The 23,046-nt window shown below is 40.3% G+C and overlaps 1 long non-coding RNA gene across 2 annotated transcripts; it reads right to left on the bottom strand.

Moving 5' to 3' along the window:
• Positions 1-1,531: 1,531 nt before the first annotated feature.
• LOC142035453 (uncharacterized) lies at positions 1,532-22,758 on the bottom strand. 2 transcript variants are annotated; one of them, XR_012651879.1, is made up of 3 exons: positions 22,622-22,758; positions 6,191-6,285; positions 1,532-4,782 (listed from the first exon to the last, which is right to left on the bottom strand). It is a non-coding gene; the product is annotated as an uncharacterized LOC142035453 (long non-coding RNA). The 2 variants fall into 2 exon arrangements; XR_012651880.1 differs by having other exon boundaries at positions 1,532-3,902.
• Positions 22,759-23,046: the final 288 nt, after the last annotated feature.

Genomic DNA, 23,046 nt, shown 5'->3' with positions numbered 1-23,046 from the left:
AAAGAGACAAGAGGTTTTAAACCACAGCTGTGTTTAAGAAGCATCTACAAATTTTTAAGGTTAAAAAGCCAGCTTGAACTCTAGATCCTCAGCACTGATCATCTGGGGGAAAATCAACAACCAGCAGCAAATCAACCTTCTTTAGCCTTTGCCCAGTGTCCTGTTGCACAATCAAATGGTGGAACATAGCTAACTCATTATGTTAGTGAAATATCACATATCTGTTGCTTATAGGTAGTTCCAATCCTACTCTGCAGAAGTCCAGAAGGGTGAAAAGCATGTTTGTGTCTGCCTCTTGCCTCAAGGAAGACATTCGGACATATTTGACACTGCTATTAGTAAACCATAAAAGCAACAGCATGTCGTTATTCATGCTTTTCTATATTCAAAACCCCCTGAAAGGAATAAAAGAAGTTGCTCAAAACCAAGACATCAGCATAGGTTATGAATGCAGAAGACAATGATACTCAGATTTTGTATTAGTCACTTTGACAGTCATACTGAAAGGCCATAATCCCACAGATCAGGAAAATATTCTAACAAACAAATCCATGTAGGACATGAAGAATATTTAATCAATGGAAATTTTGCACAGGTCCAGAAAGGTGATCATGTGCTTTTAGGAAAACTGGTGTTTGTCAGACTTTTGGGGGTATAATTTTTCTGTTTTCTTTGGACCCTCAGGATGATTTGACATAACTGATTTGAGTGTTTGCTATTCCAAGTTTGCAGCTTTGATCTTTTAGTGAATGTGAGATTAGAAGTTCACTTTTGGTTTTGCCTATTATTGCTTTCACTGTGCTTATAATGAAGTCGTCATTGATCCTTACACAAGTTTAAATGTGAATTTTGACTAGACAGCCATCATAATACTGGGGGGGGGGGGGTCTATTCTACTACTTAAAGCAATTACTTTGCCTTTTGAAAAACATTTGAAACCAAAGGAAAAGACCATACATTTCATTTTCTTAACCTTAAACAGAGGAGGTTGTTTCTTCTCCTTTATGTTCAGGGTTCACAGTTGTGACTTTTTTCTTGCAACTCCCACTGAAAAAACAGTCTAGGAGAACAATGTGGGAAGTTTTGCTTTTTTTAAGACCTCTCAATTCTTTTCCATGATATTTGAAGAATCCCATTATTCAGCTTTCAAAGCTTGTTGTATAATACAAACCCAGAATCTATCAGTGAGAATACTAGGTCTAATTTTCCTATCACATTCACCTCAGTGAAGAAAATAAATCCATCACAAAGTGTAAGAATTGAAACCAGATGGCAGTGGTAATCCAATAAAGACATAAACAAATGGGGAAATACCCTGTATCAGTGCAGAATTTCAGACTTACTAAATATGCACCGCACATGTATAAACAACCATGCATTGTGTTTTGGATGTGTCACAACCCGGGCTGGACAGACCAGGGCACGGTCATGTTGAGCTCAGAATTCCCTCAGGTTAAATTAAGGTGAACAGACACAAAACAATCAGTTAAACATTTTATTCATGGCAGAAACAACATGAACTTGAAAGGTGTAACAATAGGTGGCACGGTTTCTCACTACAGAAATTGCCATGAAACTACCTCGGTGACCCGTGTAACCCATGGTAACCATATACATCAATTCAGGGACAAAGGAGATCCTTCCCGTTGAGTCACGAGGTTCACAGCAGACCCCCTTGCTTTCTAGACTCCTTCTTAGAGAAGGGCCTGGGGCGGCTGGATCCACTCTTAGTCCCAGACTTGATCAACAGTTTTGTGTCTAGGTGTAGTGATTAAGGAAAGAGAAAGAGAGAGAGAGAAAAGAGAAAGGTTTCACTGGTCTTGGGTCCAATGCTGGTCCTGCCAGACAAGGGGTCCAGTTCTGGTAGGTGTGCACACGTGGGGCTTCAGTTCATGTCCTTTTATCATCTCCTTGCCCATCCTTCAGGCGGGCACTCAAACTTATTAGGCTAATTAGGTGTCACCAGTGGTTTGTGTTTTCAGAACCTTCAGGAAATGTGTCATGAGCTTGGGGGTCATTTGGGGAGTAACTTCCCCTTCCCTGCAGACATGGCCATTGTTTGATCTTTACCTGTGCAGGCTGAGCTGCCCTGCTCAGCATATCAAAACAGGGAGCTGCACATCCTCTGGCCCGGCCTCCCAGTCCAGTTGCTGATGTCCTGTGCTGATCTGTCGGCTTCTTTTCACCTGGGTTTCGTTGCTATGCAGGGTTTGTCCTTATGCAGAACTTGCCGCACCACAATGTTTGAGACATTAACTCTTTCAGTCTCTCACAGGATGGCATTGTGTTTTATCACAACTTCAGGGGGTTTGCGGCATATAAATATTCACCACTGGGAAGAGGTATTCACAGCATCTGATCAGACATATTTGACTACTTATTGCACCGTGGTGCTACTGCTGTAAATATCATATCATGCCACAAAACTAAAATTAACGTAATGCTACATGAACTTGCTCTAGAAAGCAATTCTCTCAATGTAGAAAAGGAGTATCAAAATATCAAGTCTTGTTTCCAACAGTGAAACAGTTTCTTGAATGGAGAGACCAATACCAACTTTTACATTTCCTCTTCAGTAGCTGATAGCTACAGACTCTCCTATCTTCGGTCACAGAGAATTACAAAGCTGCCCATAGGAGTCTGCAATGGTGGCTTTTGTTCTCTAGTCACCAGACTATCATCAGGGACTAGTTCTGGGTGTCCACAGGCAGGAATTAGGAAAAAACAACCTGCTGTTAGATTTAAATGCACAGTAAAAGAAAAATCAAAACAAAACAAAAAATAATACAAAAAGTTGTTGAAACCACTGATAATAATAACCATTGTCATCAGGCTGGTAAATTTTAGAAACCTAATTACTAAAAAATATAATGGTAGCTACAGTTTTAATGGTTTGTCCAAAGATTTTTGCAGAAGGCAGTGATGCTGGGGGCTTGTTTTGTTTGTCTGTTTTTTGTTAAAGAAATCCACACTATGCAGAAGAGTCCTCCAAGGATTCAAAACTGCAGACAGTTTCTGCTCCAAGTACTTCCAGCAATTGTTGGCATCTTTTAAGACTGTCTGGATAGAATTTATTAACATATATAGCCAGAGCTCTATCCTCTACTGAAAGGCAATATAACACACGTTCCCTGACAGATTAAAGCAAGCTGTACTATAAATTGTACAGATTGAGCCCTCTTACATGGCTTATCCTAATCATAGCTCTGCCATTTGCTTCTCATGACAGGATAAAAATAAAAGTCCCATAAAACTAAAATAAAATAGACAGTCTGCCATTCCTCCCTTAGAAAACATTTGTCAGAATCTCTTCAAAAATAATTGGGAAGAAAATGTGCTGAATTCTACAATCTATTGAGTCATTTTTAAAGCTCGTCCAGGCATGTTAAAAGGCGGCATTCTTTATGATCAGCTAGCTTGGGAGAGGATGTATTTTACATTGTCAAAAGCCTTTCATAGTTTGCTTTTTTTCACCCTTAAGAATAAGTTTCGCCTGACTTTAAACTTAAATATTTATCTAGTGAACAAGAAACAGTGAAACACTTAGGTTCCCTTACTGTTCCAGTCTTCAGTGATCTAAACCATGCTTTACCCCACACTTTTTTCCTACAGCCTCACAATTTACATTTTTTTCCCTCTCTACAGTGTCTGCTTTTGAACTGTTGCTGCTTAATGAAAGCAGTGTGGAAGCCTTCTTTTGCTAGATATGAAAAAAACAGCTTATGGTACATTCTTCAGCCCTTTTCAAATACAACTGCTGAATGAAACCTGAACTTTTCTGGTGCTGTGGACTGAGGTTGTCATCTTCACCAATGGCAGTTGTTTCCCTTCTTGGTAAAGAAATAGCCTCTGCAATTATGGGCTACTCTGCAAAGGATGAAATCTGGAAACGCGCTGTTCACCTGTAATTACAAAGATTGATATTTGGGAGGTGTTGTGACATTCCAGTGACACAGGGAGACAGAAATATTTAAAACAAGGATTGCTTTCTAGAGATGGTGTGGTAAAGAAATAAGCCACCACCAGAAACTGCCTGTTTTCTGCACAAGTGGAGAAGGTGCAATGCTCTTTCTCAACTCTGACCACACAACAGGAGATGAGGAAAGTAGGTTGACCCATTTGACTTCAGGTCTGTGCAGCAAGGCCAGAGAACAGTGACAGAACAATTCCCAGGCTGAACATCTTTCTTTGTATTTCTCCCTACCACTATGAAACAAAGGTGTCTTGGTAAAGGACAAAAAGCATGGGACACTGTGAGCTATTGCCCCTGAAAATGACAGACTGTGACATCTACTTTATGACATATAGGATAGCCCTAGAATAACAGTTACTATGGTTTTGATACAGAAAGGACCAAATTAAACAGCTTTGTTTTGCATACACAGGGACTTTTCAAAAGCAAAGAGTGGCTTAATACTTGACAGTTCATGATCAGTTGCCCTAATTCAGGATTGCAGGCTACTTCTACATAATTTTCTGTTTTCAGAAAGACTTGAGCTTTCCTAGAAGCTTTGTAAGCTTTTGTAATCAGAAAGATGCAGTTTAGTTGGCTACACTGAGTTTATTTAAAATAATAATTTACAGCACTTGAAACTGTTTCAGCCACTTCTGAGGCACTTCATTTGATTTTTTCCACTATCCCCATGTTCAAGTATCTCTACTGGCAACCGTCCTTAGACAGGAATATTGTGACATTTCCTTTTGCAGATGCACTACACCGGCTGGTCCAGAGAAACCAAGCAGAACGGCTGATGCAAATCAGGGCCCAGTATAGTTAGAACACTGCAATTATACAAAATCAGCAAAATAATTGAAACAGAGAGTAATAAAGCTAGCCTTAATAGTGCTTGGCTTCACTACAATTTGTCATATCCAATTGGATTAATGTCTCAGTCAATAGCTACAGGCAACTCAGGTAGCTTAAAATGCATACCAGTTTTGAGATTAAAAAGGACTCTCTGCCTGATATGCAAAAAATATGCTGACATACAGTACATTCAGCTTATAAACACATAGACTCCTGTTAGGCATTAGAAATTGTGCATATTGGCCAAGATAGGAAAACCGTAGGCATGAAGGATTGGTACTGGTAGGTACCTAGCACCTGCCACAGAGGACTGAATTTTCCCTTTGCCACATAGTTTACGAGGAATTGAGGATTTTATCTTTTCCTTTTTCATACACTTGAAAACACTGAGTCTTTCAGCCTATACCCTTCCTCTTTTACATGACTACCAAAAGCAGCAGAGTTACAGCATTGTAAAACTGGTTTGCCACTCCATGTACTCCAGCTCCTCTGAGTGCCTAGCATCTGCTTACTGGTTAGGGAACCCATTCAGCTATGCACAGATTACATTTTAATTTCTAATTCTTGGAGGAAGCATGTGCCTGAGACAGAAAAGATAAACAAAGCATATGCTTTTCTATTAAAAACAATTACAGTCAGTGTCCATCGTGGCATATTACCGTATCACAGATTTTTTATCTTAAGAATATGCGTTGCAAAGCATGTGTATGATTAGTCCTCTCAAGCATGTTGTCTCAGTAGATTTTCACTGAGGCAGAAAGAGCCAGATTTGCAAATGGATTTTAGTGCCGCAAATGCATCTTGAGGCACCTGACACACTGAGTGGAATCCAATCTCCTGGCGTAAGCATCTGGGCAGGAAACCCACTATATGCCTCAAAATGATTTCCACAAAACAGACTGGGAAGCTGTCTCTGCTAACCAGCAGAATAGGGAGCTTTGGACAATCTAGTTGGCGTGGCAGAGAGCACTCCTTCTTTCAGTTTTCAATACAGAATGATCTCTGCACCTGTGCAGCTCTCTAGGACAAAAACTGAATGGAAAAAGGTGGGCTTTTGCATAGAAAAGAAACAGAGTGGCTAGGGCAAAGGTGTGTAAATAGTACAGAGACAGAGAGCCATCATGCAGCTTCTCGCAATAAAAAGCAAGTAAAAGCAAGCTTTGAATGTGCTACAGCTTTAAAGAAGTATGTTTTCACATCATGCATAGCAGTTAAGTTGTGAAATGCATTGCTGCAGGCCAAAATATATTTATAAATAATTACAAATTATAAATAATTGTGGAAAAGGTTCAAAAAATATCAAAGAGCATAATTTCATTGGTGTCTATTAACTATGATAATTGGAATGTATTCATGGCTGTTCCTAAATCACAAGGTTATTACCACAAGCTGAGGGGGAAGATTACTCCATACTCTTCTTGTTCTCTTTGCTTAAGCATCTGCTTTGTTTCCAGCAGAGGGGCAGAGGTAGCCCAGTTCTGAAAAAAAAAACATTTCCACAGAATTTAGGGGAAAGGAAGGAAAGAGGACAGGACTGGGAAACCAAATACGTTTGGGACACAGATAAATAAAAGAAAATTGGGTCGCAGGTTAGAAGTAAATAGGTATGTCAAGAAGACCATCTGTTGGTCATCGTTCATAATGGTTTCCAGTTGTGAGGATAGGCCCAGGCATGTCTGGGAAAAATATTAAAAGCTTTCCCAGGAATGAGAGACCTCAGGATTCGGGAACAATATATAAATAGAAGACAAGTGATAAAAAAGATGAGGATAAGCTTTTAAAAATAAGGTAGCTGGAGTGATACAAAAACCACAATCCTGTGTTGTTTAGACACTCAATCTGTCAGGGAAAATAAACAATTCTTTTATCCCTACTGTCGTGGTTTAACCCCAGCCAGCAACTAAGCACCACTCAGCCGCTCACTCACTCCCCCCCCACCCAGTGGGATGGGGGAGAAAATCAGGAGAAGAAGTAAAACTCCTGGGTTGAGATAAGAACGGTTTAATAGAACAGAAAAGAAGAAACTAATAATGATAATGATAACACTAACAAAATGACAACAGTAGTAATAAAAGGATTGAAATGTACAAATGATGCGCAGGGCAATTGCTCACCACCCGCCGACCGACACCCAGCCCGTCCCCGAGCCGCCAAAATCCCTGCCCCCCCCTTCCTAGTTCCTAAACTAGATGGGACGTCACATGGTATGGAATACACTGTTGGCCAGTTTGGGTCAGGTGCCCTGGCTGGGCATGAGAAGCTGAAAAATCCTTGACTATAGTCTAAACACTACTGAGCAACAACTGAAAACATCAGTGTTATCAGCATTCTTCACATACTGAACTCAAAACATAGTACTGTACCAGCTACTAGGAAGACAGTTAATTCTATCCCAGCTGAAACCAGGACACCTACCAACTTTAAAATCCAGCCAGAGGTGATGCTGCTCCTTTTTCCTCCAGTCAGCTAGTGTTTTACAGCATGTATCCCTAATACAGTTTGTCTTTGTTCCATCTTCCCCTGTGAGGATTCAGCCCCAGACACTTCAAAACACCCTTCGACTGAGTCCACTTCAGAAGTTTACACCTCTATTTGGAATTTAACACTTCTCCTTAGGAGCAATTGGACCATCAGGAGTTTAATTTATCCTGCCTCACTTAGAAATGAGCTCAGAATAAAATATTGATTATCCTCTAAACTTTATCCCGCCATCCTCAACAGGGTTTGGAAGTTTCCATAGAGACGACATTTTCTGCTATGACTTCTACCATTTTCCAGTTTCAGCTGGGCAGCAGAGCAGCAAAAGCAGTATAATAAAGGAATTACCTTCTGAAAATTTCTAGAAAAAATTTAGCTTCAATTTCTTTAAGATTTCATTGGGTGACAAATCATCCCCAAACCACTCAGTGTTCACAGAACTACATCTGGATGCATCAGGTAAATAAAATATGATAAAGGATCTGTTCTCACAGCTCTTGGGAAACAGAGAACCAAATGTAAAGATCTTTCCCTGAGCCAGAGAAGGCAGAGAGACTTAATTTACAGTTACACATACCCTCATGGGAGAACTTCCTTATAAAAAAAAAGATAGCTGACCCACTAAAAAATGCAGAGTCTCTTACATGTAACATGTGGAACACTAAATTTACTATCAATGACTATGATGTGAAAATACTGTGCTAATTGGGAAGAATGTTTTTCTTCCTCCAAATTTAAGACTTCTATAATTTCCCCCTTTATAATGCAGAGTAAAACACAGGAGACCTGACACTCTTTATGAACCAAAGAAAAAATTTTAGATATGAGCTATTGAAATACAATTTCAAAAATGGCTGAAATGTCCACATAGGTCCAATTTAAACTGGAAAACTTCAAGAAGAAATAATAGTGACTATTCTATTGAGCTACAAAATACTGTCAAATGTTTAATGTCAGTATGGAGAAGTCAAGTACACCTGGTTAGAGAGTTCAAAGGATAACATTTGATGTATATATGTATGTTTGCACTTTCTCATAGTCAAGGAACAGAAGGAGATTCTTCTAAAATGAAATCTAGGGATCATATAATCATTAAATATGAAGATTTAATGTGTGGCATCTACAAAGAATGAATATGAATTAGGCTGTATGTCATATTGTACAGTAGGTGTTAATTTAACAAAAGGTATTTAAATGATAGTGAATTTACTTCACAAACCAACACTTAAACTTCTTGAAAGTCAGAATGAAAAATAGTGAGTCAGATTTAGCTCTCTAAAAGACTACATATATTTTATAATTTTCAAATTATACACACATAGAAAAAGGAGAACTGACTGAAGCAAATTAGTAAGAACACAGCAATATCACCTAAAATTAAAGGATAAAGCAAAGGTACATTGACGCCATTTGATATTTCCCTAAGTGAGTCAGAGAGATCAGCTGCACATAATGTTTTTAATGCATCAGGCATAGTGTGCTAAATGTTAATGATTACATTTTAAGGGTTTAATGGCTTACTATATTTTTGATGTGAGAAATAGCCATTCTAATGGGAATGTACATACCCTTTACTAGGCAGCTAGTTTCCCAGCTAAAGTTATAAAAAAAGATTCAGTGTTCCTGAGGGGGAACCACAGAGTTGTAAAGGTATCAGGGTTAATTGTCTGAATTATTGGGACACTTTTTTCATGAGCTTAAGTTATTAAAATGGGATGCTTTGTGCAGTGAACTTTAGATGCATACTTTTGTCTAAAAATACAAGCTGATCTTAGGCTAAAAGAATAATTTTTAAGATGTCTCTGATCACAGAGTTTTGTAAGAGAAAAAGCATGAAAGATTAAATTTTGGGTTCTTTAAGAATTCTCCTCTGGAATGCAAACCTTCTAGCAGGCAAGAATCCTCTGAGTGGTAGGTTAGGGATATCCTAATTCTTGATTATTTTTCTCCTGTACTCTTAATAGATTTGGGGCGAACCGAGGGAGTCAGAGTGAAAGAGGAGAAAAAGAGAGGGAAAAGGGGCTGGAGAGAAAAAAATATATAATAATTAAAACACAAACATTTTATAACTATCTTCTCCACCCCGCCCCCAAAATAATTCCAAAGGAACACAATGTTCAAGTTGGATTTTTCTGATTTGGCATAAAAAAATGTGGAATTTTAAGATTATTTTTCAAGTTCCATGAGAGAGAGAAGATGTGTGTAAGTCTATGTGCATGTTTGAGATGCCTTTATTGTAAATGGAAAGCATTGAAACGGAAAGGGATTTCTCTTCCTCTCTTCCTGGAAGATCTGGGGAAAAGAGCTGTCCTCATAGGCGAACAAGAAAGAATTGAAGTTTACTTTTAATTATGCCAAAGGAAAACAGGGAAAAGCACAGCTGAATTCCTAAAGGAACCATGTGAGAAAGCACTGCCTAGAAGAAAAAAAAAAAAAAAAAAAAAAAAAAGCTTCCTTGAAAACAAAAACCAGCTTCTCCAGAGAATAGTGTGGTGTTTTACACAGCTGTAGACAGTGTTAATCTGTAATCTTCAAAGAGATCTCTGTTTCTTACACAAAATTGGGAGATTTGGTGTTCGTTATTTACAATCAACTAATACAGTAACTGACTTTTGTTCTTAGCTACTCAATTCTTTAAGGCCTTTCCAAAACTATCAGGAAATATGGTCCTGCTCTAAGGTACAATTAGGAGGCTTTCAAATAGAAAAAGGAATGGTAGTACCAAGCAAAAAGAATAGTCACCTATTATTCATTCATACACCCACATTAAAGGGACATTACAGCTGTGAAGTCAAGCTCTTTAACGTTATGAAATGCTAAAGTTAAGACTGGCTTACAGGCAAGCAAGAAAGGTTAAATTCAGTTCATGTGTGACAACTCTTACCTGCTTTTCCCACTGCACAAACACATCCTGCAAAACTCCTCGCTGAAACTGTCCTGTCCAGCCTGAAAAACCACCTCTTACACCTATCAGCTGTACATAGGGGCTCACCTTAGGTGTGCAGCTGGGACTCCTGAAGGGCTTTGTCACAGGCGTGTGGGTTAGCAGTGTCTGGGGACCGACAAGGTCCACATGTGGCTGGAGCAACCCGCATGTCCCACACAGGGTGTGCAAGGAGGGGAACACGCACTGCCAGGAGAGGGGATGTGTGCTGCTAACACATACAGCCTGGTATGTGTGCATGTGTGCACGCACACACACACGTGCAGGATTAGAATTTCTTGGGATTACAGAAGGGTGGTTAGGAATTTGTAGTGGCACATTATAATGTCATAAGTGTCTGCCATTGTGGTCTATCTGTTGTACTGCTAACATTGATCCTGATAGTCCACTTACTGCTTGTTAATAACATGTAATAAAAAAAAAAAAAAAAGACAGACATCTTGAATCCTCAGTTGATATAAAACTATGAGAACTGAGCAATTTTTCCTTGCTGCAGTCAGTGCCAGAAAGTGGCCTTTTCACCAGATACTGCATAGGACACTCAGAAGGTCAGAATAAGGATATTCAGGTTTTTTACTTCCCTACTACTATTAGACAAACTTCATTTCTTTCATCCCTGGTTCCTGCAACCCAGCCTATTCTCAATGCTTTTTCTCCTTTGACTTTTTTTTTTTCATTCTCAGTCCCATTTATTGCTTTTCAAGACTTTAAGCACAGACCAAAACCAAGCAATCATACTACTTCTCACAGCTTCTCTTATTTGTCACTCTCTTCCTTCACATGCAGGCTCAGCCTCTTTGCCAGGCTGCCTGAAAAAAGGTGTTTAAGAACAATTCTACTTCTTCCTGAGGCAAAAACCTGACACTGATCAAAGTATGCTCATACTTCCCATCTACGCGAGTACATCTGAAGGCTAAGAACAGCATTAAACAGGACAGCTGAACCCAACTGACCAAAAGGATAGCCCATGCCATATGACATCATGCTCAGCAATAAAAGCTTGGGGAAAGGAAGATAAAAAGGAAATCATAGAATCATTTAGGTTGGAAAAGACCTTCAAGATCATTGAATCCAACCATCAACCATGCCCACTAAACCATGTTATGGAGTACGTTGTCTACGCGCTTTTTCCTCCAGGGATGGTGACTCAACCACTTCCCTGGGCAGCCTATTCCAATGTGTGACTACCCTCTCAGTAAAGAATTTTTTCCTAATATCTAACCTAAATCTCCCTTGCCACAACTTGAGGCCATTTCCTCTCGTCCTATCTCCAGCCACCTGACAGAAGAGACCAGCACCCACCTCACTACAACCCCCCTTCACGTAGTTGTAGAGAGTGATAAGGTCTGCCCTCAGCCTCCTTTTCTCTAGACTAAACAGCCCCAGCTCCCTCAGCCGTTCCTCATAAGACTTGTGCTCCAGGCCCCTCACCAGCTTGGTTGCCCTTCTCTGGACACACTCCAGCACCTCAATGTCTTTTGTGTAGTGAGGGGCCCAAAACTGAACACAGGACTCGAGGTGCAGCCTGCTGATGGGAAGTAGTGAATGAATTCCTCTTTCTGCTTTGTTTGTGCTTGCAGCTTTTGCTTTCCCTACTGAACTGTCATTATCTCAATCCACAACTCTTCTCACCTTCCTTCTATTTCCTCCCCATCCCATGGGAGAGGAGAGCGAGAGAAATGTAGGGTGAATGGCTGGCGGCCAGGGTCAACCCACTACAGGTATAAAGATCACGTGGCACTCTAAGACCCTTGGAGACTTGGCCTAGAAAACCCCCAGGCAGATGAACCCAGCAAGGCTTTGCACTGCACAGACAAATGTACAAAGGTTTTGACATCTCAGAAGAGAGCACACAAGAAGCCAATGAGAAGGATGACAAAGCTTAAAGGGTGGGTAGCATGGAGGGAGCTTCATTCATCCTTGATTCAACACTGCACTACTGGCTAGCAAGGAAAACTCTGCCTCTGGCTGTCTCATATGTATCTTTAACTGCACTTCTGGATAAAGGTGCTTAATTTGAAGTTACAGTGATGTACTAAGGCTTTCCACTGCTATCCCTCCTGATGTAAAAATATTACCCCCAAAAAGGTAAGTTGGGACAAACAAAACATTTAATTAGAAATTCTTTTATGGTGTTGTCTTTTGAAAGGACTGTGTCTTGTGGTCTACAGCTCATGTTGCCTCCTTTCTGTAGCACCACATGCAAGTCAACAGGGAAGATATGTCTTAACTCTCCTGCCAGCTCTAGAGACCTGCACTAGTTACACCAGAGCGAACAGTGCTGAGAGGAGCCGTTGTCCCAGGAGTTCCTCTGGAGCCTGAGCAAAAGCTCTCTTCAATCAAAACTGAAATTTGTGAAGAGTACAAGTTAAAACACATAGAGGGTCTGACAAAGTCTCACAGTCTGTTGAATGACTTACAGATTTCTGTGGTCTTTGGACCAGGATCACAAAGTGTTTTGGAAGGAAAAAAAAAAGGGGGGGGGGGGGGGGGGGGCAGACGACGTGGACCACAAACCAACATTTCCAGTGCTTTTAGGCTGCAAAGGCAGCCTGTTCACAGAAAACACAGGGAAAAACCACATTGAGAATTATTCTGAAATTGCTGCTATAACTCTCAGTCCTGAATCCTTCTTGTTTGTCTTGCACTTTTTTTATTCTGTATGTCTATTTGCATATTGTATATTAAAATTTATAAACTCAGGTGAATAGGGGGTAAAATAAAAAGAAAAATGGTATGGGAAAAGCATTTGTGAGAATCCCTTGAAAAAAATAGTACTGATATAAGAGGTAGGGTGATTTTCTTTCTTGCATAAAAATAAAACTGGAGTGAAGAACATCCAGATTTCATAGTAAAAATCCCCATGTACAGCTCTTTGACAGAGATTGTAAATCCTGATCCTGGAGAATTGCTCCAATAATTACAATGAGTAGAAAGACAACATAGTCCTGTTGACTGGGTGTCTCAGCTCACCCAAGGGGTCCATCCAGGAGACAGGACAGAGAAGATGAGCACCAGCATCCTATGGCATCACTACAGCAAGACCAACGGTCCTGGGCTGGCTGGAATGGGGCTCCTGGCCCCATAGGCAGGGTGGGGGGGTACAAGTAAGGCTGGGCAGGGTCACAAAGGCCTATTAATTATCTGGATATGATACCAAGACTGGTAAACCCAGGCAAAGCATCACCATTTCTGTGCTATACAGATTGTCTTTTGCTGGGGGCAAATGTTTCTCTGCCTTCTTAGAGTAATTGCTATTTGTAGCATCATGAAAGACAGTAAATGAGGGGGAAGAGGTTTTTGTTTCATTTCGTCCGCCTCCCGTTGATTTGCATCTTAACAGACTGTTGTTTCTAATGTAGCTATATGTGCAACACATTGAACTGAGGCTCTGAACTCCTGCAGACAGTCCATCAGGCGGCTCACTGTCTATTCATGTCTCTCTAGAACAGACACAAATATGCAAACCATGTCAGGCCTGAGTCTCCACTTCCAACTCTGAGGTGCTAGCATATAGATGCAAGCCAAGTAGAAAGGAGAGGAGGTGGCCCAACATTTTGTCTGAAAGCTTACTCAGAAGCCATGGATTCAGTGAAATCACTAACCACCACTGATTTCAATTTGTTCTTCTATTTTATCCTCTTTGAGGAGGGAAAAAGAAAAAAGAGGACACTCACCCCCTCTTTTTTTTTTATTTTATTTTTAAAAAGCTGGAATCAAAGAGATGTGAGAGAAAGTAGTTCTGAAAAATAAAGCTGGGGCAAAAATGCTACCTTTCCTCTTTGTCAGATGAAGCTGACATCAAAGAACTGTAGTAGAATATGTCCCAGATCTGGGAAACTGTTCAGACTTAAGTAAATTATATATGCAATTCACATCTTAGCAAAGCCACATATTAAAATGAAGTAATAGATGATAAAATGGATTTTGTAGGGTACAACTGTATAAAATTCAGAGAAAATGTAAAATATTGCTTTAAAAAATCATTTTTAAAGTTTTAAGTAGGCTTGCATATTTATGGGTAGCTATTCTTCAGCCCTCATCTTGGCATCTCTTCTACTGGCATCTCTTGCAAATCTTCAACTCTACAAAAAATTCATGTCTCCAGGAGTACACTGCCAGCTATCATGTTTCTTTTCATAGTCACTGTATTAATCAAAGTTCAGGCAGAACCAATTCTGCTGCTTTCATTTATGCCCTTGAGAAATCAGGCTTCTTTGAGGCCCATACTTTCATTAGTTTCCAATAAAACCCCTGCCACCTTTTGTCACCTCAGTTGTGCTTTCCCATCCTGCTTTCTTGAGCCTCTGAGAGATGCAGGAGTCTCTACGGTTTCAGGGTGTAATCCCACCCATCTCCATTTGGCTGATCAGGCTATGTCAGCCACCTTCCTCACCTGATAAAATGAACGTCACAAGGTCTAAAGTATTTGAAGGAAGCCTTTACCTGCACTTAAGACAAAAAGTCTGAATGCCTCTGTATAACTGATGCAAAGAGAACTTCATTAGCAGCAGTTTATATTGTGTAAATCACTTAAATGATGTAAACCTGAAATAGGATTATTCAACTGCCTTCCAGTGAACCACCTTTTCAGTACCATTGAGTACCTCATTTAAACACAGGGGCAACATTGCTCTTCTGAAGTACTGGGAACACCAGAGTACATAACACATGGGTCAGGCCTCACAAAATCCCAGGCTAGCCCACAGAAGTATGATAATTCAATTAAGTGGCACATTTACCTTTTTGCCACTTGCCTTTCCATGTTCTGAGACTTTGAAACTGGAAATATGACTGCAGCTTACTTAACTTTGTAACTGTGAGAGAGTGAAAGTTATTATTAGGTTGCTCTGTGCTCAGATATTTTTAAGGAAAGAATATTATAATGCTTATGCAACCATCATATTCAAAGGTTCTACTTTATCACAATGCCAAGTATCACAAAACTTAAAATAAAAGCATGGAAACTGGAAACATTGGGAAGTAAATACAGAAATGGATCCTGGAAGGCCTGAAAACCCAGTGTTCGTCTTTCTAGAAAGTCACCTTAAGCAGGGTCTATGTGTACTAGCAGCCCATTTATGGGAAAACAAGATGGATGTGAGGGATGAATGAGCAGAATTTCCTCTTCTGAAGAAAAGCTACTTTTGTTTAAAAGGAGAATAAGATCAATAGAGCAAAACCTCTTTGATCTTTACCCAATTCTTAAGAGTCTTTTCTCTCCTTTTTTCAGATATATTTGGTATTTATGTTTCTTATGTTAATAAGGTCTTCACAGCAGGTCCTGTCTACCTATACTTGTACAAGAGCTAGCACAGCAGGGTCACCTGAGTTTATAACTAGGGTTTGTAAGAGCAGTGGGAATACACCTAAATAAGTATTTCAATTGATTTTATTTCAGCAATGCCCCAGCAGCAATCACCGTGCAAAGCTCATATAAACAATGGGAACATTTTCAGTGACACTTAAGAAGATACCATAGGAAAAAATAACAACACATGCACCAGTTACAGCGGTATCAAGAAAAATGAGGTGTAAGCTCAAAGGCCCGGTCAACCCATTAAAAGCTGAGACCTGAACTCAGGTCTCCCATACCCTCAGCAAATGCCCTTATCATCACGCTTCTGCTGTGTTGGTAAGGCTGCCAGACATTTCAGCTGATACTCTCCTACTTTAAAGAACTAATACACTCATCAGTTCTGAAAGAGTACGGTGAAGCAATTTCTGGTTTTCATCAGGTGGAAGCAAGACTGGGCAAGCTCCCAGTGAGTGCACTAATGATCACTGCAGTGATGATCACAGCACCAAAGGTACAAGGGCCATTTGTAGATTGACACTACTACTGAATATCTAAGCAAGTCCAGCCTAGAATACATGATAACTCTGTAGCAAAAGCAGAAGCCTGAAACATCTATAAGTCCAGTAATCAGGATAGAATATTAGCTTCCATTCAATCCAAATATAAGCATTTTAAAATAGCGTAATGAACAACAGTATCTAAGTATTTGGTAACACTGCGACAGCATAGCCAGGCACAATGTGCAAGGACTTTACATAAGTGTCTGAAAAAATGTGACAACCAAACTGTGAATATGCAGGGCATCCGGCTCAATAGACAAAGATGACTGTCAAAACCAAAATCCAAGAAAAGTAGCATGGGCAGCAGATGAAACCACCCTTCTGGGAGGGGGCAAGCAGCATAAAATCATCAGCATTAATTTCCACAGAGGAGACAGAAAACAAGCCTACTTCAGTCTTGATTTCTCTCTTCAAAGAGCTCTCCAACTTGTCTTTGGCTACTAAGACCACCAAGGACCATAGCTATATCTGCTACGTGGCATCAGCTCTGATATTTTATACCCTTAGATAATTTAGAATATAAGCATTAAAGATCAACAGTTCCGTATATGTAGTGACAATGTTAAATAATGTCTCGGATCTAACTGTTGTCATAAAGTAATGACTTCACAAATGAATGAATTCAGCATAATTTTGTTTTAAAGTTTAAAACTGGCCTGATTTATTAGTCTTCTAAACACTACCATCAAAGCAATCTCTGCATCTCTGATACACATACATACATATATATCTCCATATATTCAGCTGCGATTAATTTAATAGCACAGATTGTTGTTTATAACTCATTGACCAACTGACATTAAACACAGGTTTACTCTGTAAGCTCCAGTGAATGTGTTATATGACTTGGGCATTCAATAGCTGCTACTCTAAGCCTTAAGATCAAAACCAGTTAATTTCTGCAAGATGTAGATGGAGCCCTCAGAATCACTGAACTAAACAAGCAGGTTACAAACAAGGCCACTTGGACAGTCTCACTTCTGCCAATTACAGTGTTTTGTGACAGAGTCTTTTTTTATGAAGACTGCAGGGAGGAAAATGGTTATTTCAGTTCCAAGAGCAACCAGAAACATTCAAGTTAAGTATTTCTGAGCCTGAAGTAGAGACACAATAAAGGTATCCAAGCAAGGTAACTTTCTCATTGCTCTTTGAAAGGGGAAAATTAGGTCTGAAAAGGTGAGCTGCATGCTGAACAAATAGGAGAAAATTGGATGCTCTTTTTAGAGACATACAGAATAGTCCTCAAATACTGCATGTTAAGTGGCAGCAGTAATATAAGTTTTTCAGAATAACAAGCATCACTTGCAAAACTTAAACTAGATTATGACCAGCCCCCGCATGGAAATATAAGGGAACATATAGGTTCAGAGGATTTACACTTCCATACAGGAACTTAAAAGAGTCTTCATTGCAGAACACAAGTCCCTTTCATTTCCTGACATACTGTAAGCCAGGAATCTGAAAAATAATTTGGTAAAAGATGAAAACCTGTCTGTTACTGTGCCTGAAATTCTACCAGTCTGTTGCTGGCAAGTGAGGCAGGGCAGGTAACCCACTTAAAAAATAATGCAGCAAAATTAAAGTGGATAATTTGATGAGAAATCCACCTCAAAGACTTGCCTGCAATGCAACACTTACTGATACATCTCCTAAAGTGTCTCAAGGTTTTAGAGCCAATTTTTTTTATTATTTTTTCTTCAATTAAAATGTGGTATCACTCTTGTCCAGGACCTGATTTTGGCCACCTAGAACTGCAGCTTGGATGCTCATTGGATTGGTTGCATGTTACCAGTGAAAGGCTAAACTTCCATGTGCTCTCTCACTCTTGTCCAGGACCTGATTTTGACCACTACTACCAGACTTGCAGACCATTTGCTTCTGTATTTGTCACAAGTATATTGTGACGAGACCAAAATGCGCAACTCATTTCTACTTCTAATCTATGTGATAATAACATAGTCTAAGTTATTTTCACAGTTCATCATCAGTTTAAATGATGGATCAGCTATCAACTAGATCAGACAGCACTTCTTTAAGTAAAAGCAACTGGCATGGTACCTGTTGTTCCTCTGGAGTGTATCATATATGAACATCCAGCAAGGAAACTACAGAGGTACTTCTAGCTTCCTTCAAGTAATAATCATTTTCAGAATGCACAGTGAAACTCTGCCTCAAAATACGTATGAATATTCAAATGAACACAAGCTATAAGAAAAACACAACTGTCTCAGCTTTGACAAAAAGGCTGTAGAAACTATAGGTGACCAAATTCATCCCACCCTATGAATGAGAACCAAAGCTGATCTGGGCTGCCTGTGGTTATAAATCAGCTCAAAATAAACTGGGACATTAAACACTGTATGATTTCTTCACAGTAAATCAGAATAGCTATATATTATGTATTGAGTAAATAAGCATCTGTGACTTTCAGGCTCATTTTTCATGCAAGCATGTTTTTAAAAGTTATTCATAAAACCTTTAGATGTGTTACATACTTACATCTCTCAGAAGTTGTTCAGGAATTTTTATTATACTCCTTGAGGCAAATTAAATACAACCTTGTGCTTAAACTTTAAAAAAAATACCGAACAACGCATTGGGCAGAATCCTACCTCCATAAGCAGTTCTACAAGGAGTCTGCAAAGATGTTTCACTAGACTATCCCTTATATACACTGGCACCAGCACCCATCCCATGAACCATGCCATGGGACATCTCAGCCTGGCCTTGGGCCATCCCCCAGCCCAGCTCTGCTGCCCAAAGGTGGCCCCGGAACACTCCCATAGCAGGATGGCTACAAGACAATGCTGTGGCTGTTCTTTATCTCATCATCAAGGGAAATTTCACTCCCTTGCAGGGAGTCCTCCTGTCTCTGGCATTCCTGCTTCCAGCCAGTTTAATCCATTCTTGCAGTTGGGCCTTCTTGCCCTCCCTGCCAGATCATTCCTCTGCCACGAATCACCACTGCTGAACAGTTAATGATTTTAATTTCCCCTTCACTTTTAAAGCACAGCCCTTCCCAAAGTTACTATGAGTTAGACCACTGAAAGCTCCTGTAAATCTTTTTGTTTTACAGATATGCAAGAACTGTTCAAGCATTTGCTTAGAGTTTTATAGGAAGCTTGGTAGAATCTGGCCTTTAAAAAACCCAAACACATAAGACTTGAGCCATGTCCAGAGAATTAGGCAATTTCACTTTTTCTGCAAAGGGCAATGAATTATATATGCCTGTCCTTTCTTCTAAGCATTTAATTCCACATTCATGACACTTGGCACAACCAGCTGGTATCCTACTCCTCTTTCTTCTTTGCTAAAAAACTCTACCTTCCTTTTTTAGTCACTAGCCATGAGTAGTCCTAAATGCCAACTGATGGTGTATTGGCCAAACATGTTATTAAGAATCATCACTTACAATCCTAGCAAAAATTTTAATGAGGCTGAGAATGGCCACTAAACATGCAGAAAAAGCAGGTGATACCACGGAGGAATGTTGGCAATATTGCACAGTACCCATTAGTAGAAACTTAAAGATGGAAAATAGGAGGGAAATGTCTTTCATCTGCCACCAGGAAATCACAGACACCAGGAGGCTTCACTTCAAGATACACTTCTTTTGCCAGTCTTCACCTTCTCTTTAGTCAACTTGCAAGCTTAATGAAACCCTTTCCAAAGTAGAAATGTCTGAGGTAGGTCTTTTTTAAAGAGAAATATCTCCTCTTCTTCTGTGTTCCTGCAGACCATTCAACTTTCCAGGTTGGCAGGGATCTGAGGCTGTGAGCACCTTAGTGATAAATGGGTAATATTTGCTGGCCTATTAGTGCAAGAGTGACTGCAGAACTCAGATCTTACCAGCTTTCTATTATTCTTTCAGTTCATTTTAAAGATTCCAAATGCCTACATATTTACTCTGACAATTTGAAGTCTGGCAGGAAGGTGGGCCATGAATATCTCTTCTGATTTGGGAAAAGTACAAATTTCTAAATGCTTCTATTTCTCATTTAATTTTTTTTTCTCAGCACAGCTTGTCCTTGGCTTGCTGCCCAATATAGCTACTGCAAAACCACCACGCCACTCACTTATCTCGCCATACCGCTCAGAAGTACTTTCAATTCAATCCAAACAATTTAAACAAATGAAAAAGAGAGCTGGTTCTACTCTTGCACTGCTGGGTGAAAAAAAAAAAAAAGGCCTGTAAGAGGAAAAATGTGTTAGTGTGCAACAACTGAGGACTGTAATACATGCAGACAGAGGGAGAGAATTAAACTTGCAGAGAAAACATTCACTAACTCACTTTGGAGCCATAAATACATTCTTTCCAGGCAATTTTGAGGGCTGTAACATATAGTTAAAGCAAAAAGAGAGAGTATTTCTTATGAGGAAAAAAAGATAAAACTAAATTGATATTTTGTTCTTAGTGCATCTACTTTATCTTACTAGACACATTAGCATACGTACTTTAAACCAAACCAACTTTATATTTTATAAAGACACACTTACCAATTAAAAGGGTGAACAACAGTATTTGATTTTATAAACATTAAGTAGGTTACAGACTAACACCATTTTTTTTTCTCCAGGATTTAATAGCAATATAACGCATTTATGCTATCATTGACTGCAGTAAGAGTTTTAATTGAAAAAATTTAGAAAGCTCCAGAAGTACTCAGCAGCTTTTCATAGAAGATCTCCTGCAAACATTTTAGGGTACATTTTAGGAGAAATCCTTCTCCTATTTATGCCCATGCAGCCTACTGCATTGCTGGTGATTTACAAGTGTTATTAAAAGGAAAAATCATGTTCTAAGGCAGATCTCAGCACACATGCTTTCCAATACAACCCATGGGGAAAGGATCACGTTAAGAAAGGACAGTTCCTCATTCCCAGTCCCTGCACTGTGCCTTCACCTTTCTGCCTATGTCTAAATTAGCCTATATGTAGCTGGTGATGAGGACTCAAGGTCCACAAGAGATGCATTTCAGGGAGTTTTATCTTGGACCAGCTTTGCTCTAGTCTTGCAGACCAAATACCCATTAAGCACTGGAACATTTCAGAGTGTCTCTTCCAATATAGTTTAATCCAAAAGGAACAAAGTTCATCACTCAATGATGCACACCAAAGCACAATATGATAAAAAAAAAATTAAAAATAGGGGTTTCCTTTCCAAAGTGATTATAAATAAAACACTTGAAAGTGTATTTTTTCCTTGTTGTATCTTTTACTTAAGAATGGCAGAATTGGTTCATCTCATGAAAGGTACAAACTACTGAAACGCTGTGAATTGAAGAGAAGTCGTGGCTGAAGCTGAATTTTGAAGTGACTCTGGTCAGGATCTTTTTAGGGTCTGCTGTGAACTTACATTAACTGATATTGTATGCTTGACTTCAGAGCAATGCCAGTTACACTAGCTAAAGGATGCGGTCTTTAAATGCTTATTAATATTTCACTTCACTCTGCCTACTGCATTTATAGGCAGAGGTGTAACTACAGGTGCTTGTGAGGCAAACTATACCGGGCAAACTTCTGTTCCCATTCATGCCTTCCTTGCAAAACACTGGTATACATGTTTGTTTCTGTTACAAAGTGGTTTTCACAGGCTGGACCCCCCCCCCCCCCCCGAGCTTTGATTATGATAATAAAAAAATCATTCCAACTGTTCAGAGTAGAAGCAGCATCTGCTGCAGTGATGAGAAATCACTGGATCAGTTCACTAGAAGCATGTCTGATCAGGTAATAAGGAGGTTAACAGCCAAGATTACGATAAATGCCCAGTCATTTCCTCTAAGCTTAATGTTGAATTGTACACATACACACAGAGACAAAGAACTTTGGTTACTTAAACTGCAATTGGTAATGTTTAGTCATGCAGACAGAAATGAGGCCGTTGATTAAAAGAATATATAGATTCTAATACAGTACCTTCATACCACAGGTAGGCTGAAATAAAAGGCAGATAAAGTCTTTATTCAGATGGCAGTTCTGGTGGGTTGGCCTTGGCCCACTGCCAGAAGCTTCCCCCCCTCCGCCCCTAGCTGCTGTCTCATTCCCCCGCCACAACAGGGCAGGAGGAGAAAGTAAGATGAAAAAGCTCGTGGGTGGTGGTAAAGACGGGGAGTTTACTTCCCAGTTACTGTCACAGGCAGAACAGACTCGACTTGGGGAAAATTAATTTACTGCCAGTTAAAATAGGTCTGGACAGTAAGAAACAAAGACAAATTAAAACACTGCCTTCCCCCCACCCCCTTTCTCCCCAGGCTCAACTTCATTCCTTCACTCCCAGCTCCTCTACCTCCTCCACCCGAGCGGCGCCGGGCGGGGGAGCGGTGCCGGCAATGGCGGTTGTGGTCAGTCGGTAACAGCTCGCTCCTCTCTGCAGCTCCTTCCTCCCCACATTTTTCCCCTGCTCCAGTGTGAGTCCTCCGCAGGCGGCAGTCAGGAATACCTGCTTTACTGCGGCGTCCCCACGGGCTGCAGAGGAACCCTGGCCCCGGCGGGCGGGCTGGCTGGCCGGCCACCCACCCACCACCTTCTCTCACCTGGGTATCATAGGGCCTTTCCTCGCACTTTTTCCCTCATGGCTGTATGGCGTTTTGCCCTTCCTTAAATATGTTTTCTCAGAGGTGTCAGCTGTGGCTGTCCCGGGGCCATTGTGGAGCCGGCTGGGACCGGCTGGGGCCGGCACAGGGCAGCCCCTGGGCTCCTCTCACAGAGACCCCCTTGCAGCCCCCCCACCTCCCGCCAGCCCCTTGCCAAATACACCCGATATCCAGTCTTTTAGAAAATTGTCATTACCAAAATAGATTGAATCAGTGAGAAACCTCGTAAGGGGTGTACTGATTGTGAAAAATTAAAATTACTTTCTGCAGTTGAGCAGCCAGCGATCTGAATCGCAAAAGCACGGGCTACCTCCATTCAGGCCAGGGCTATGGCTGACGGGGAGAAAGGCAGGATCCACAGCAAG

This window comes from Buteo buteo, chromosome 10 (assembly GCF_964188355.1).
Source record: "Buteo buteo chromosome 10, bButBut1.hap1.1, whole genome shotgun sequence".
Taxonomy (NCBI): Eukaryota; Metazoa; Chordata; class Aves; order Accipitriformes; family Accipitridae; genus Buteo; species Buteo buteo.
This window is presented reverse-complemented; position numbering and strand designations above follow the sequence as displayed.